Raw genomic sequence first — 17919 nt, 5'->3', positions numbered from 1 at the left:
GGTAAAGGCTGGTCGGATTTTCAATAGTATTTGATCCCACTGTTGGATATTATTATGAGAGAGTGGGCAGGTATCCAATAGCACTTGAGATTTAAAAAACAGGTGTTATGGACTAGTTGGGATATCTAGTTGAGAGAGCAAAACTTCTTTAAGAGTGGATACACGATCAGAGTCAAGTAGTTCAACAATTCTATTTTCCCCTTCTGTGGTACGACAATTATCAGCATGGATCCCAATTTTTATCAATTGAATCACATCTCACTTTGGCATCATATGTAAGGAAGGCATGATATCAACAGTAAGTTAGACACAATTGATCACAGTTGAAGGGTGTTTATTGAACTTTCACATGGGTGAGATAAACGCCTATCTAAACCTAAATCCACAGATGGGAGCAAGTTACGACCATCAAATAATAATAATGCTCTCCTAGTCGAGTTTTGTCAAATCAAAAAGGGTCTATACTAAAAAACCTATTGTCAATCCTTATTGCTAATTTACAAAATAAGGTGGGGTGATGTTCATGAAAAAGAAAGAAGTGTTCACAAAATGATGAGTCAGGACGTTTTGGCCGTTCGCCTCCTTTCCCCACGTCTTCAGCACGGGACACGTCGGTTCACTCTGGCAAAGCACACACTCTGGCTTCTGTGGTATGAGGATACAGTTCCATTTTCACAGTACAGGACCTTCTGTGTCCAAGCCTCTTTACTTCTCTTGCAGGTATCTTGACTCAGAGGGCCTGATATACAAATACAACACAAAAACATTATTTTTCTTTTCCAGCACTCAATTTGGGTGTTCATAGCCGGGCTCATATCCTTTTCAAAAGAAAAATGTCAACGTTGGATCTCCCTCTCCCAGGCTCAGATACCTTCCCAACTATGGTCAGATAATTCTTTCTTGGGTGACTCATGGTTCACCCCGGATACCCCTCAGCTGGGCTCAGATCCCTTACTTTCACTCAATTAGTGCCCCGGTTACTTCTGACACACTGTGCAGGTTTGATCAGCCTTAGTTCCTGGTCTTTGGCTTCTTACTTGCCAAGGCTTGTGAAAGTAACGTTCTTTAGAGGTCACATGTACAAATAAACATCAGAACTGGCTCGGGGTGTCGCACATGAGAATGGTGAACTTGCAGGGATGGGCCATACCAGTGGCAGGTGGGCACTTTACAAATGACACCACAACAATATATTATGGCAAACCCTGACTTACATGATAGCACTTCCCAACATGTGGGATTGGTCAGTGTTTTTTCCAATCGTTTTCTTTGGGTAGTTTTGGACCGTTGTCGTGTCCCTGTCAAGCTGATTTTTGACAGAAGCAACATCGAAATGAAATCTCTGCTGTGCTGCGGTGTCAGTGATGTCGTCATATGGTTTCAGGGTAATGTCAAGGAAGCAAAAAAACACCCAGTGTTAAATGGCATTCGTAAAACAACACACCCTGTGTTCACCTGTGTCCCCCGAGCCCCACAACTGTGGTGTGTTGATGACACAGGAAGGTTTTTCACAAGTTATTTGTGCTAATTTTACTGGTTTTCACAAGAAACGTCCTTGACGCAGAGCTCTCTCATTTCCTGTGGCTATGCCCATGGGCGCAGGACATGGGGAGGCTGAGGGGGACAAATCCCCCCCATAATTTTAAGTGGGGGAGATATAATAGCTTTTCTCCCCCCAGAATGTGTGTCTCTAGCGCCTTCATGGGTTTCATTCCTGCGGCAGGGTTGGATTGGCCTCTCGGCCCGTGGCTGGGCCGAAATCGTCCCTGGGGTGTGGGGTCTGGTTTCTGCACATGCCTGGGCCTATTTGAAAAAAAACAAAAATGTCAAAAAAATATATTTGAGAAAAAACTATTATTTTGCAGATGAACTTAACTGGTCTGCTGTTAAATCTCAGTTACCAGTTTAATGGTATCCACTACAGAATAATTGCTCATTTTACTATAGCCGATATGATAGCTCAGTGGGTTGAGAACTCGCTGCTGAGATGTGTGTGTGATCTGCAGGTTTGAATCCCAACAAGGCCATCTCAGCCTTTCATCCTTCTTAGGTTGATAAATGAGTACCAACACAGGTTGGGTGATATTGTATGCATATTTGTTCTATAAGAAAGAGCTTAAGCGTAAGTGCTATACAATAACATATTATCATTTGGCCTTGGACGTCTGCTTGCATTCACAGTAATTTGACAATATGGATCTATACACACAGATATTAATTGTAAATATGGTGATCCATTCTTGTATGAAATGTATATCACAACCATGTAAATCATAACCATATTTTTCGTAGTGTACTCAAGAACAATGCTATTTGATGCTACTTCCTGTTTTGTCAAAGGGTATCAAGGGGTGAAAGGTCATGTTTCATCGCTTCCCGGGATGTCACTTTGGGGTGGGGTCAAATGATATCACTTCTGGTGATGTCATCAGAGGTCAAGGGTCGTGAGGCGAGGGGTGGACCACTTTTTTTGGGTGTCTGGGCCTATTTCTTGTCCCAGTCCGACCCTGTCCTGTGGTGCCATAAAACACCTCACTGGGTCCAGGACCAGAACTCCCCCGCCCCTCACCCGCAGTGACAGAGCACGCCGGGTCTTCTCCCTGCTGCCCAGTACACACAGTGCCAGAGCACGCACACCTTTTCATCCGGTGTCTTTGTCGCTGTAGTCCTGGGTTAAGGGCTGTGGCGAGGAAAGGGGGCGTATTGCTGACTGCCCCCGTTCACAATCGCTCTATCTTCCTTGCTCGCATGCAGTGGCAGACCACACCATATTTTTACCACTGCATTCAGTGCCCCAACAAAACCCACCTATCTTTCCACAATGCATGCAGTGGCAGCACACACAGCATATAACGTTCTTCCTCCCAATGCATGCATTGTTAGATCACCCGCACTCCCCAACATAATGCATGCAACGCCTAAAGAAAGCACCCCCACAGCACACGCACCCTAGCTCCCTTTAATACTTAAATGCAGTAACGAAACACAGCCCATCTATTTCACTGCACCCCCACTACACGCACTGTGTGAAGACACACCCTTTCTCTCACCCATCAAGCCCATGTAATGCCAGAACACACACCCCTCTGACTCCTTTCACCCTAATGCGGCAATGCCCCATTGCCCGACCTGCCTCCTCCCTTCACCCTTTTGCCAAAATCACAAGGTGCCTCACCCACCGCTTCCTGCTGAATGCAGCGCCACAGCGGCACCCGTGCGCCCTCCACCCCCCTTCCACTGCAGTGGTGCCACTTGTGGCCCTCCCCGGGTGCTCCATCGCCTCTGCATGTAGAGCTGCACATGCAACTGCCACGGATGCCCCCACTCCCTCGGCCGGTCAATGCCAGGGTGCGCTTTTGTTGCCAGGCCACTGTGTCAGCACTGCTGTCCCTTCTTGACCACATCAGTCGCCATGCCGACACTCTGTGTCGCCTCCTGTGAGATCTTTTTGGAAGCATTTTGATAACAAATTATTCACCTTGAAAGAGGAGCCTAGTCCCAAAAGGAAAATGTTTCCCCTCTTGGCGATATTGTAGCGCTTTTGTATATTCCTGGCACTATACAATACTCAGATAGTCCAATATTTGGAGAACCAGCATACGTTGCCTCGTACAAACAGGGGACGATACACGGCCAGGAGAGAGAAGGGGGTAGGGGATAATGGAACTGCAGCACAGCACTGGTAGGTGGAGGGGGGGTGTCGCCTAATATTGAAATGCATGCATTTCTTATGCTGTCGTTGAAAGGCGGAGCTGGGGGAGTAGAGGCAGTCACGTGTCAGGTCAGGTGGGTCGGGTGCATCCATGTATCTTTCTGCGGGCACTAAAAGAAAAACTGATTTATAATATTCCAGAAGTATTATAGATGCTGGTACTTCCAAGATTGTGCTACGGCTGGGGGAGTTACATGTTGGGTGTGCCTAAATAACCCTCTGTTCTTCTGGCGGCCATCAAATGTCTGCCACAGAATTGTGTAATGTATGAATGCATGGGTTTTATAAAGCATAAACCTATGTGGAAAGCAGCCCCTGTACATAGGCGATGCACACAGGTGGCCATTATTAAACACAGGTCCCTCTTAAAGACCAGTAGAGAAGAGGAGTCAATCACATGTCACATGTGCCCAACTGAGCCTTTTATCTCGCTTAGAACAGTAAAATGAGAGACATTGAAATGGGGAGAGACTTTTAACATGTGCAGGCTTCCTACACGGTAGTACTTAAGGCCATTCTCAAATGGTGCCGACTAGAATGGCTTCATTGCGTCCCTGACAAACTGGTGAAAATATAATAAAGATTTCTCCAAAATGTGTTTACACAAAGCGCAAAATGTAAGCACCATACCTCTCACATCAACTTCGTTTGAGGGGTGCCGCCAGCACCCTCCCTGGGATCAGCTTCTCCCTCACGAAAAGCCAAAGGTTTTTCATAATCTAGAAAGGGATGGACAGACTAGTAATCCCTCATTACCGCCAGAATATATGTGATCTCATTTGCTTTTAACAGGATCACCACTACCAACATCTGAATTCAGCCATCTTGAAGGGACAGGTGGTTTAGCTGGCCCTGGAACACCAGGCAAGTATCTGCAGCGTGTAAAATACAATGTCAGCTTGCAAAAGTTAAAAGTAAACTGTCTGCAACTTCTGCTGCGGTGACCCGCGCCTGTGCATAATGAGCGTGCCCAGGCCGGGGAACAAACTGCAGGCGCCCTGCCTGCGCAGTGCACTGCCGAGCAGCCTCAGCCTTCGTTTTTCCAGAATGAAGGAGAAGCCAGGCAGCGACCCATGCTCCAGTGACTTTGGGACAGCATGTGTTATCGAGGGAGACAGAGTGAGGAAGACTCCGAGTCCGACTGCAACTCGATCTCAACTACCGTAAGGTAAGTCAAGTGGCGTGGACCCCGTATCCCAGGTTCAGGGCGGCAAGGGGAGGATTTATTAAAGGGAATGTGCCACTGCCAATGTCAGATATACAGTTTCTAAACACATGCGGCACGTTGCAAAACTGATGGGAATCCTGGCCTCTCAATGTTTCATGATGAAATTTTAGGAGGCCAGGTTCCCTGATCAGTTTGCAACGCAAAGCGCGTGTTTAGAAACTGTATATCTGACGTTGGCACAATTTAATGAATTGAAAAACCTGAGGCCCTGCCGCCCTCAGGTTTTTCAATTCATGAAAGGGTGTCTCTGCCAAAGAGGAACATCACATTGGAACAGCTCTTTGTTCGTTCCTTACTGTTGGGCAGCCAGAGCTCATGTTTAAGCTCCAAGCATTGGCCAACACAGGCTTGCAAGGCCGCACAAACAAAATACGGAGGCCATTCACCGAAACAGCAGAGGATCAAGGGTGCACAATGGGAGCTGGTATTTATTAAGATGGATTTCTGAACTCTGACCTGGTGGGCAGAGGTTCAGGAGGCCAACTTAGTTTCTTGGAACAGGGTAACCTTCTGGACAAGCCAGACCAATCAAAGTAGCTTGGCGGTAGTCAAAACTAGGTCTCAGGAGGGGTGAGGGTGACTGAAAGACCTCAATGAGCACACAGAGTAAAGGACACTTACAAATCACTACCAGTCAGGTGTAGATATATTAAAAATACATAGACATGTATTTCAAGGCCTTTGAGTTTCAAACACACAATCAAATCTCATTAATACTATTTAGACAAACACAATACTATCAAAATACATATATACAAGACCAATGGGGTCTAAAGGGTTAAAGCACGAAATGGGTCCACAACCTAGAGGGGAAGGAAACAGGCAGTGCAAATAGTCTTTAGCCCCTTCTACATCCAACACACTCCTAACTAAGAGGCAGTCCGATCCCTAAGAAGAGAGGAGCCTAATCAGACCTTCCAGGATTTTGCGGCATGAAATTACACATTTTGCGGCACAAACCTTTATTTATTGCGGCATTTTTGCGGGACATTTTGTATTAACTGGAGGGTGTAAGATTGCGACATTGCAGGAAATAGGCAGAGTGCAAGGCTACAAGAGAGCCAGGGTATCATTATTATGTATCTTTTGTATTAATTTAATAGGAAGAGTCCCAGATGTGTCTGGCTTGGCAGAACAGTGTTTGATTCGGCTACATTTCTGGTTTAATGTTCATGCCTATTTAATAGTATTAACTAAATTGATTATTATCAATTGTAATTCTGAAAATATTCCCCTTCTATGTTCTCCAATCCCCCAAACACCCACACACCTCTCTGACCAACACACATCTCACCAACTCTCCATCACAACTTGCATTCCTTAACCTCTCACTCTGTCATACAAATACTCACGTGCTATGTCACACTGTCAAGTCACAATTTGCACTGCCCAGCCCCTGCCACACTCCAAATCATACTCCCAACTCACACCTTACACTCTACAATTCCTCCCGCAATATACAGTCCTTCATTCTTTTTTGCTGCTTCTGCATCTTGCATCCTTTCTCCCATTCTATTGCACTCTTCCCGCATCCTTTTTCAACCCAATCTGCAGCTCACTGCCTCTTTCTGGCCAAACGCTTCCTCTCTGCTTTCTGGCTCACTGACCACACGCTCCCTCTACTTTCTGTACCTCTGCTCGCTCTCAGATTTCTGGCCCACCGCATCACTGCTTCCTCTGCGCTCTTGTGCAGCGCTTCCTCCTCTGACCCACTGCTCTCCCTCTGCTTTCTTGCCTATCACTTCACATCTCACCCATCACTCTCCCTCTCTCTCATAGTGTAACCATTTTTTTTAATTTTAAATGTAGATTTTGTCCCAGTTCCTCAAACAATGGGTCATTTAAAAAAAGAACCGAGGATATGCTATTTTTAGACAACCCATTTTTGGAAATGAGCAGGTCACCTTATTCTCAAAGGTGACCGGCGCATTTCCACAGGCTTGAGCTGTAGCGCAAATTGTGCGCTGGCCAGCTACCTTGAATGGTGTTCTGGGTTGTTTGACCGAAGTGTAATTATTTGCGGCAGAATTGACCGTAGTCAATTTCGCTGCAAATTGATTTGCACTTCAGCCAAACAACCCAAAATGTACCTTTCACCACCACCCCCACCCCCTCCCCTACTTAACTGCTTGGTCGCGGACCCTTCCCCTGCAACCCTGCAGTGCCAGATCCGTCCCTCCAATGCGGGTCTACTCCGCAGGGTCCCTTTTTTGTTATTTTCTTTTTCTTCTCTCCCGCCTCCAATTTTGGGGAAAAAGGGGAAGACACTTCTGCAACCACCCTAGACCAAAAATACTGAATATGGGGAGCGGGTGACACCCTTGCAACACATGTTCAGTATTACTTTTAAAAAAAAAGAAACGATCGAATAGTACTGGACGAAATAGGTCAAATTGTAACATTCGATAGATTTTTGTCATCAAAATGGGCAGTACTTTGAATAGAATCGCACTCCCGACAGTGTTCTGCAAGCTCCCAGCGCCTTTCACAGGGACAGGCCCTCCAGGTGCCTGCCACTGTAAAATGCAACCCAAAAAATGCATTTTTATCCTGTTTGAAGAACAGAAATGCAAGCGACACAGCAGCGGTTCATACCTTAAAAGAAATGCATGACAGGATCAGGAAAGACCCTGTCATGCAGTGGCAGCCCCACATCCCGTGTGCGTAGGGTTGCCTACAATTTCTGCACATTTAAAAGTGCATCTTGCTTGGAAAGGAGGGATGCGCTTTTAAGTTGACAGAAACGCCACTTTATTTGATCAAGGAGGTGAAAAAGGCCATCTGAATGGGCGCGCATATAAAATGTGCCCATTCATGTGTCCCATGTGTGATTGGGCTGCACTTTTTTGGGGCGCAAGTGATGAGATGTGTTAGCGCATTTCATTTCTTGTGTAAAAAAAAAGTTGAGAACCTGGCACCCTGAGTATTATTTTTTTTAAACAGTAATTTTTTCAGATTACTTAGATTTTTTTTTTAAAGATGCTGTTTTTGCACAAAACGGTCATTTTTGCGGCATTTTGCGCAAAACGGCCGTTTTTGCGGCATTTTGGGGGATCGCAAAATCGCTATAAGCTGGAGGGTCTGCCTAATGCTCAAAAGTACAGGCAATGCAAGCGTATGCGGTAGTTCCAATGGTCAAAATGGGGTCTCTTCAGGGGTCTCTAGCAGCTCAGGAAGGTGGGTGAGGCGATGAAGAATAGGTTCCCACTATTCGAGGAGGGTCTCCACTTGAGGATAGAGTCGATTCCAAGAGTTGGGAATAGTTTGCTAGTTCGCACTAGCAGTGGAAAGGAGAGGGGCCCACAGGGGCCACTCATGCGTAAAAATGGATGGTGGCACTAGGGGCCACCGGTTAGGGTTGCGATTACTCACCAACCCCCGGGGCACTCCGGACCAAACTTCGGATGTGGAGTCCACTTCGGTTGCAGGCTCAAGTGCGGAAATTTGGCGGCTCAGCGGCTTTCAGCGACGAAGATACATCGATGTTTCCCAACCGGACAGTGGCAATTTCTCTGCTCCTGATGGATGGATCAGGCCAGTTTCACTGCAGCAGGCTTCAGGGGCAAGAGGGGCACAAATACAGTGCACCTGCAAAGATCGTCACCACGGCTGGGTGACACGGTAACCGCGTATGCTCCCATTCTGGCGCACTCGTCTCACTTCAGACCTGGGAACTCCAAGTATACGAAATTCGGTGCAAGAGTGCCGTGAACACAGAGCTAGCAGTATACCAAGTTTTGAGGGCCTCCTCGAAACGGCGTCAAAGATAGAGCAAAGGTCCTGCGTAAGCTGGTCAGCCCACTGGTTGGCCAGGGACACTTCTGAGAAGGCTTACTTGCAGCTTTTGGAGAAGGTGCCGAGAATAGTTGGTCCCACTATTGTAATGGGTCGAAGCATCTTCGCAGACCATCTAGGACGACCAGATGCAGAGGGGTTCCGTGGGACGACAGCGGGCTCAGGGTGCCAAACCTTCCAGCGGGTCACCAGCGGTTCCTCAACTCAGCATCTTAGCTTTAGGATAATTGGATCCTATCCTTCGTTCAGTGAGAACTCCAGAGATCGACATGGTATGGCTGTTTGGGGGTTTCTCTTATCCAGAATCTACTTTGCGCCAAAACAAAGAGTACCCAATGGGAGATCTGCTCACATTCAGGCATACCATATGTGGACTAATCACGGACCACTCTGATCCCAGGCATTCACAGCACTCCAGACTCTCTGGTACCCAGGATGTGTATTGGGGACAGACGCCCCAGCCCACATCATGGAGGCACACACTCAAAGCATGCAGAAGCCCGCCAAAGCCTGGCGTTTCGTGGGAAAATGCATGCCCAAATAAGGACTGACCCGGGTTGGCTTGACCTGGGGAAGGCGAAGAGGCAAGATGGCCAAAGTACAGGACAAAAAACCTTGTCGCATGGCCATTTTGGAGCCAGACCACCTATTCCTGTCAAACGTGTTAATCGCGGTTTACCTGGCAGGAAAGGGTTAAAATTATATGAAAAAATAAGCTGCCACCAGCCCTGTCCATGACACATCTGCACATTTCCTAAAAAAATCCTTCGAGAGTATCTAGGGCCTTTGGAAATGACTAAGAGACCCAAGTGCACTGTACTGGAAGGTACATTGTGCACTTGTTACATGATGCAGAAAAGTTGCAACAAGTCAGATTATGGTGTTAAGCAGCAGCAAAAAGTTGGGAGTACACAACTGGAGGGAAAATTACACATAAATGGAAATCTTTCCTAATAGTATTGACATGTACATGCAGCTTCTATACAAATGTCAGGCACAATACCGTTTAATATACTATGTATTGCCTTTTTTAAGGAGAAGGGCGTGCCAATTATTTTTGCTGCTTACACTAGTGCCCCTAAACTGTCAGGTTACTTTGAGATTGTTTCTAGTTTATTTCCTTAGAGTTGGATCACGCTGACTGCACCTGACATGTTTCTCTGCAAAAAAACATTACAAATTCTATGAATATATCTATAACTGCTTCCCAAAATGAGACCCGGTCCTCCAGCTGGAGGTGACATCTATTGCTGTGACACTTTGTCCCTCTTCGCCCTCACTCAACATGCTTATGGAGCAACAAGAAACTCTGTTAGAACATTTACGATTGAGCATTTCGTTACAGTGTACACTGCCAACTGAGTCTTTATTTTTTTTATTTAAATGTTTGGTTTGATTTTACAAACTTTACATTACATTCTTTTTCATTTCTATACTTAAAAAAAGAAAATTTCATTTGCTCTGTTCATTTCGACTCATTTCATGATCTCAGTCCAGAATTTAATTATTGTAATTATTCGCCACTGATCATTTCCTCTTAGCAGATTCGCCCATCTTTCTTCTGTCGTCATCTCTTTATTGGAGATTCTAAAGAAGGTTCTGAATAGTTCTCTTTTTTCTTTCAGCATCGGACACACCATGATTAAATGGAATAATGTTTCTGGTGTTTGCAGTTCTTTACAAAATCTACAGTCCGCGGAGGTAGAACCAGTTTTATCAAATGTAGCTAAGTAATCCCTGGTTGGAAGTATATTCAGGCGAAATCTTAGAAATAAGTCACGAATCATCCTATCAGGGAATTGAGTTAAATATTCTGGTAGTTCGTTTAAGGCTCTTACTTCTGTGTCACATTTAAGGAACCGTTTGTAGTTTTTTTGTTTGTCTATTGTTTTTATCCAGTCATTCGTTTTTAATTTTTTTTTTCGCTTGCTGGGGTCTCTTTACCAACTGTTCTTATGTAATTTCTTCAGCTTGCATTTTTCTCTTTATTGTTGTAATCCATTTCAAAAGAGCTGTCGTTTGAAATGCTTGTTCTTTTCTTTTTAATATTTCCAGTGATGGAATCTGATCGTCCGAAATGACTTTTCTATAAAGGTCCATCTATTTCCATGTGACTGTAGATTCTATCGATTGTAGGCCCAATTCAAAATGGATCCTAACAATAGGAAATGATTTGGGGAGTGCTAACGTTTGCCGCCAATATAGGCCTTCTAGGACGGACCAGTTAATAACCTTCTCATTGATTAAGGATTCACTGGCATAGGTTATGATTGGAACTACCTTTTGCCTGTATAATAGCATTGTGCCCTTCGCTGAGTATGTACCATACTTCAGATGAAAGAATCTACCTTGCCTGGCCAAGGATCTGGCCTTTTCTTCGATGTTTTCGTACCATTCTTTTTCATTATTAGAAGGGTTTATGAGAGCGCCTAGATATTTGATTGTCTTTGTGATCATAAGTTCTTTATTATCATGCAAGATTTTTATGGGATATTGATTTTTCCGCTTCTGACTGATGAGTTTCATAATCTTTGTTTTACACGTATTCATTTGGAGATCATTTACATACATGTAATCTTGAGTTTTGTTCAAAGATTCTTGTAGTCCGGATGTCGTTTTGTCCAATATAATAATATCAGCATAGATTAGTGCCTGAATCGTTTCGTTGTTAATTCTTGGGGGATTTGCTTTTGTGTTTTCAATCTGCTTCTCAAAATCGTTGGTATACAGATTGTATAAACACGCAGCTAACGGACAGCCTTGCTTCAACCCATTCCAGGTCGGAATTGATTCTGTGACCATTACAGCATTTGTGAGTCGAACTCGAATGGAGGTATTTGAATATAGTTGGATGATCGGGTTTAAGATGTAGGTGGGACAACCCCATGCTGTTAACTTACCCCAGAGTTTCTGTCCGTTTACTGAATCGAATGCCATTGTCAAGCCTATGAAGAAAGCATATACTTGTTGGTTTTTGATACTTGCTTCTACTTTTATTATATTCAGTAACAGTAAGTTTACATTTGTTCCAATTTTTGTCACAAAGCCAGTTTGCCTTTTCACCCGTTTTCCGTTCTTTGCTGCCCAGATGTTCAGTTGTTTTTGTAGGTAGCTTGCAAATAATTTTCCCAATGGGTCTAGCAGGGCTATGGGTCTATAGTTGCCTGGCGTCTTTCGGTCTCCTGATTTGTAAATTGGGATCAGAATTGCAACTGTCCAAGTGTGGGGAATTTCTTTTCTTTTTGCTATAAGTTCGAGTAAATGAAAGAAAAATTTGGCCCATACTTCCGGTGTTGCTTTGAGGACTGCGTTTGAAAGCCCATCCGGGCCTGGGGCTCGTGACAAATTCAAGGCTTTAATTTTATTTGTTATATCCTTGATGTCCCATTCAACTTTCCAAGTACACTCTTCATTTACTCCGGTCGTTGTCAAAATGGATGTTTTGCTGTTATAAACTGCTTGATAATGGTTTACCCAAACATGGGGCTCAACTTCTTGTATTAAAGTTTGTTGTTTGGATTTATCAGTCATCATTGACCACAGATTTCTTGTGTTTTTATTTTGTAGGGCCCTCAAAATTGTTTCTACATCGTGTTGTTTCATCATCGCTTTGTTACTTTTTAGAAAATTAGAGTATTTTTGTTTTTCTTTGCGTATCTGTTTTTTAAGGTCTAGAACGTTCTTTAATTTCAAATGCCTTATTCTCTTTTGATGTTCTTGCTTTTCTTGTTTGATTCTTTGATTATATTGATGGCAATGTGAGGTTTTGGGAGCACTCTTTGTTTTTGTTTGTGGACATGTATATTTTTCTAAAATCCATTGATAATCTAGTTTTTCGTGTTCTTTCTGAGGGGCCAGTTGAAAAGTTAAAAGTATTTCACTGGCTTGATGGTTTCTTATTCTTAGTTTATTCAGCCCATTGGATAATTCAGGTAAATTTATGTGCTCATTTGTAGTTTTGTATGCAAGCCATGAAATTGAAATTTGATGATGGTCGCTTTCTTCGTTGGGGAAGTTATTCCAGTTACAGAATGTTGTAAGGTGTCAGAAGCAAATATATAGTCAATTACTGAAGTGGAGGCTTTTCCTGTCCAGGTCGGACATAGTGTCCCCTTTGCATTCGTTGATTGTTTGGTTAAAGAAATATTGCGAATTCTTAACTCTTTCATCCATTTCCTTGTCCGTGATGACATTTCGTGTGACAAGTATTTATTACCCTCTTTGTCAAAGAGATGCATGTTGAAGTCGCCAACTATAATAAATTCATTTAGATTATTAGCTTGCATGATGGAATCGATTTCTTCGAATACGGCATCTATTAAAATGTTGTCGTTGATTGCAATAGGATTCCAATAGATGTTAAAGATTGAAATACTTCTATGTTCCATTCTGCATTTCATTTGCTTTCTATTTTGATCTAGATTATATGCTGGCATGCTAATGGTAATATATTGACACCAGGGATTAATGTTACTTCTTGCAGTTATAGACCATGTCACATTAATTTGCATCAAAATTAACATTCCTGAAGCCGCTCTGCCTGTTTTCGACGGTATTGCGGGATTCAACCAGGTTATATATCCCTCACACAGGATCTCCTCAGTTAGCCAGGTCTCTTGTAGGCAGATTATTTCCGATTTTGCTAACATTGAGGATTGATTTTTCAAGAGATGTTTGTAGCCCTTTGTGTTCCATGACATTAGGGATATTTTATGTGTGTCGCTTAGTTTGTCCTTTGATTGTTATAGATATGTTTTTCTTGGTTGTCTGGCATTATTGACTTCATCCACTCCATTTACACGGGTTGGAGTACTTGAATTGTTCCTTTTGGTGTTCCCTTGGATTGGCTTATTCTTTTTGTTATTTTTCAGCCTTTGATCAAGAAGCGTAATATTCGTAGATCTTTTGCTAGCCATTGATCTGGATACATATATTTCTTCTGCCTTGAAGCCAAGATTTTTGAGTAGATTGTTTGGTGCTAAGACACGGTGCATGGTTTCTTCTGAATAGAAGTCAATGTGGGCTTCCTCCATATATTTCTTATTCGGAAAGATAATTACTTCGATGTCACTCGTTTTTATATCTCCGAGTTGCGGAATTGCTTTCAACAGCAGAAGAATGTTAGATCTGTTTAGTGTCACCAAGTCTTCTGGATGTGGCGATAGTTGAAACAGAGCCACTCTATAAGCATACGTGGTGCTCAAAGGGTTCTGAAACTTAGGTCTCATAATAGTAGAATCTTGGGTAGGTCTCTGCTTATCATCATTTTTTTCTTTCTGTTGCGTTTCTATAGATGACCATGTTTCATCACTTGAAACCGCTGAATAATTAAGGGGTTCGTTTCCCCCTTGATCTGTCAATTCCTGGGAGTATGTCGTCGAAGACAATATTGAGCCATTATATTCGTCGATAACAATCAACTCCTCATTTTGATCATTGGTGACGGATGAAATATCTTCTGTTGAATCCCCGATTATTGAAGGCTCTTTTGCCGATACTATATTTGGTCTCAAATTTTTGTCGTCTCCGTTTGTGTCTGTGCCCTGGCTTGTTGTCTGCTTATTGTTATGCAGGTTTATTTCAATTAGCAGATCATCCAATGGTTCCTTTGATTTTTGTTTGGCTAATTGGATAACTGGTTTTAAGCTGGTTGTTTTAGCCAGTGCCAAGTTTGGAGCTGCAAGCTCTAGATGTTTCATTACCCTAGTTTGCTTGGATTGTGGTGATTTGTCGTTTATTGATTTTTGTACCCTTTGCATCTTTCGCAAAAATGCACGGGATCCCGTTTGTGATTTTTTTGTCGCTTTTTTATAATTTTGTCTGGTCAGGTTGTCTTGTCCTGTTGGTCCGCGTTTTGTAAGGTCGAATATGTCAAAAGGAGTGCATGTTGGAGGTTCATTATTATCAATTATGATTGGATTTAGCTGGGAATTTGTTTCCATCATTAGTGGTGGGATCTCATACTGTGTTGTCTGATAGATGTTAATTTTGTTTGAGCAGCCTTTTTCTTCTGTTTGTGTTTCTTGTGTTAATACTTTAGAAGGATGTGTTGTTTGTGACTGTTTTTTCTCCTTTTCATCTATTAGTTTTTTTGTTATATTTGACACTGTTTCCATTAGGTTCTGCTTTTCGATCCGTTCCACTCTTGCCATGTCCGCTAAACGTGATTGCCAAGTCCTCGACGTTTCTGCCTCATATTTCATTCTTTCTTGTAAGCTATTTGTTAGGAATTCAAAGAGGGATTGTTTAGTCATGATCATCGCTAGTAGCGTTGCTTGGTCTTTTGTAGCATCGACCATTGCCTCCTGTATTTTCAAGAATGGGATCATTGCATTTGATAATACTGGAATTAGAGTATTTTGCAAGTCTAACATTGTGGTCGGTATTCTCATTGGAGACTCAACCAAATCCTTTGTGCGGTCTGAGTGCATGCTTATCGATGTAGATTCCTCACTCTCAGATTTAAGGTTTTTCACGTAACCATTTACTTTGTTCCTACATGTTTTTACTGTTGTTGATGCTGGTGTTTTACTGTCTTTGTAGTTATTTGGCGTAGAGGTATTTATTTGATTGATGTGGCTAGTTAAACCTTTCCCGTTGAATACCTCTTGTCTTTTTTCTTGACAGTCCATTAGAGCATCTATCTCTGTTATACCCAGTGACAATCGAGCAATCCTAAGGGGGAGAGCCTGTATATTATTATCACATAGAGAATGAGTGGGACGATATGTTGTCTGCCACTGTTGTTTAGCAATCCATGCTCTCTCTTTTAAGGATGGTGTAACGCATGAATCATCTGCTCTTATTTTCTGTAAGTGATTGGACTTCGCTTCTCCTTGTTTAGGTGTCTCTTTGACATGAGCCATAAATACATCTGATGCATTCTGTTGATTTATAATTTCAACTGATAAAGGGTAAACCAGATCTGTAGAGGTTCTGATTGGACAATGTGTTTCGGAGTTCACAATCTCATCTCTAGTACGCAAGTTTTTTTGTGTTACCTCGCTAATGGTGTGTTTTTGCTCATGTGTCAGTGCAGTATTTGCATTAGTTTTAGTTGGTCTTGGTTTTTCCTCTATATGCGTGTTATTTATTTGAGGTTTGTTATTATTTTGAGCTCTGTCTTTTTCATTCATTGCTAATGTTTCTTCCAATTTCTCTTGGAGTCTAGTACGAGGTTTTACATTATCCATCTTGATCAAGTTGAAATTATGCTTATGCAGACACTGTACTTGCACCAGAATTAGATTAAATTGGTATCTTACCTAGCTTTTCAACCGGCTTCCTCAGTGACTGCACTGCTGTGGTTTTGTGCCGATGTTCAGGAGGCGTGTCTCCGGGTTGTCACGTGAACCTGCTCACGTGGTGAAACGGCAACCAATGCACACTGGCCCACTCACTTCAACTGCTGTCTGCTGATGGACGTTCAGCTGACAGTCTTACGCGATTAGAGCAGGTGAGTCTTTCGAGGAAGTGTTTGTTAGTCTGAAATTAAATAGAGCCTCCAACCACACAGCAGTCGTCAGTCCGCCCTTATCTCCACACGGGTTCCTATGAGTATGTTCCCATTTTATGAGCACCGGAGTATAAGAGGGGTCCCGCTGATGTGGTCAAGCGTTAGGTCTCCACACTTCCGGACCAACAAGGTGAACAGTGTACACTCTGCACATCAATTTGGGCGCCCCAGCACCAAACAGCCGCACAACAGCCAGCGGGCTTGTCTCCACTGGGTTTAGCGCCGCAAGGGTGCTTCCACTCTGGTTAAAAGCCTGTGGTCTGATCACTTGCTTGGTCACGTGCTGCAGGGAAGACACGCCTCCTCCAGGAAGCGGTACGGCAAGAGCTACGGCTCGCAATGCCGTGTACAGCAGCAAGGTAGAAAAGACAGCGCTTCACTTTCAGCCACTTTTCAGAATGCCAACTGCGTCACTTCTAGGTGATCCCAAGTAAATCTATAGAGAAAATAATGCACAGTGGGGGGGTCACTCGATTCACCCAGGGTCACACAATTTGGCAAACACTGGATTTTCTCCAAGATGTCCCTGTACCCCAGGCTTGGCTTGCAAAGTGCAGACACTGCCCGAGATATCAGCCTGACATTGTATACGAAATCCTCATGAAACCATATAAAGTAAAATGAGGATGAGCCAAACTCAAGAAGGGCTGCACGCTCTTTTCCATAGTAGTGTCTAAGGTAGGCAAGGAAAAACATTTGATGTATACTCTAATATCAGTAGGAATTCAGGCACACCCCTCCACCTCTTCCCACCAACTCACACCTGCTTGAGGTTTTGGATGGTACCACACCTAAAGCTTGGTCTCTGACATGAGGGCTACCTGCATTTCGCTAGTTCAAACCCAGCAGCAGCTGAGTCCACTTAACCTTTCATGAATTCAGTACCGTTCAAATGAGGGTAATAATACCTGTTATTGTATTTCCTAGACGCTGAAGGCATCCAGCATGAAGGGCTATGACCAAAGTGTTATTATATTCCATAAAACAAACTATTACCAGCCCAGACTTGAACTCTGTCCCTGCCCAAAATAAACCATTTGTGGGTGCCCATCATGCGCATCTCTCAAAAGAAGTCAAGCGCTAATCTTCTGTAGGTCTTGGCTAAGCTTCACCCTGTTTTATTCAGCTTGGCTGTTTCTGTCAGCGTACTTGAGTGGTTGCAGTGCGATCAGATTTTCGGGGTAGAGCCTTGGCAGTACGTGGATTTAGTGGCTTCTGTGTCTGTCCCCCCTTCCAAATATCCATGCTCCTGACTATTTCTTAAGAGTTAATGCTTGCAGGTATCAATGGGCCCTTTAAAGGTCATAGATCTGGCATGCCCGTTCCAGCTAATTCTGAGAAGCTATATGGAGTGGTTGGTCATGCATGGCGTGCAAGAGAAAACCTGTGAAATGTAAGCCAGGATATCAAAGGTGCTCTGAAGACTGAGGAGAAAGTGCTGAGTAAGTGTACAGATGAGAGTTGTGTGGGGTGCTGGCCATGGGCTAAGGGGAAGCGAGGGACTGGGGTGCAGTAGAGTGTGGGACTGCAAAGTGAAAAAGGGCAGAAAGCGTGCAGAGGACAGAAACAGAGAGGAATAAAGGAAGGGGAGAGATGGGAACAAGAACAGAGTGCAGATGAAAGATGGGGATGGTTTGCAGCACAGGGTGACCAGTGTATGCTGGGGAG

At 43.6% G+C, this 17919-nt stretch overlaps 1 long non-coding RNA gene across 1 annotated transcript in view; it reads right to left on the bottom strand.

Annotated features, from left to right (window-relative positions):
* Positions 1 to 369: 369 nt before the first annotated feature.
* Positions 370 to 17919, bottom strand: part of LOC138513830 (uncharacterized) — a 193826-nt gene continuing 176276 nt past the window's right edge. Inside the window, exon 3 of the long non-coding RNA XR_011281822.1 lies at positions 370 to 739. This is a non-coding gene — a long non-coding RNA (uncharacterized lncRNA). The remainder of the gene's footprint in view (positions 740 to 17919) is intronic.

The sequence above is a fragment of the Ambystoma mexicanum genome, chromosome 12 (assembly GCF_040938575.1).
Source record: "Ambystoma mexicanum isolate Mex_15411 chromosome 12, UKY_AmexF1_1, whole genome shotgun sequence".
Taxonomy (NCBI): domain Eukaryota; kingdom Metazoa; phylum Chordata; class Amphibia; order Caudata; family Ambystomatidae; genus Ambystoma; species Ambystoma mexicanum.
This window is presented reverse-complemented; position numbering and strand designations above follow the sequence as displayed.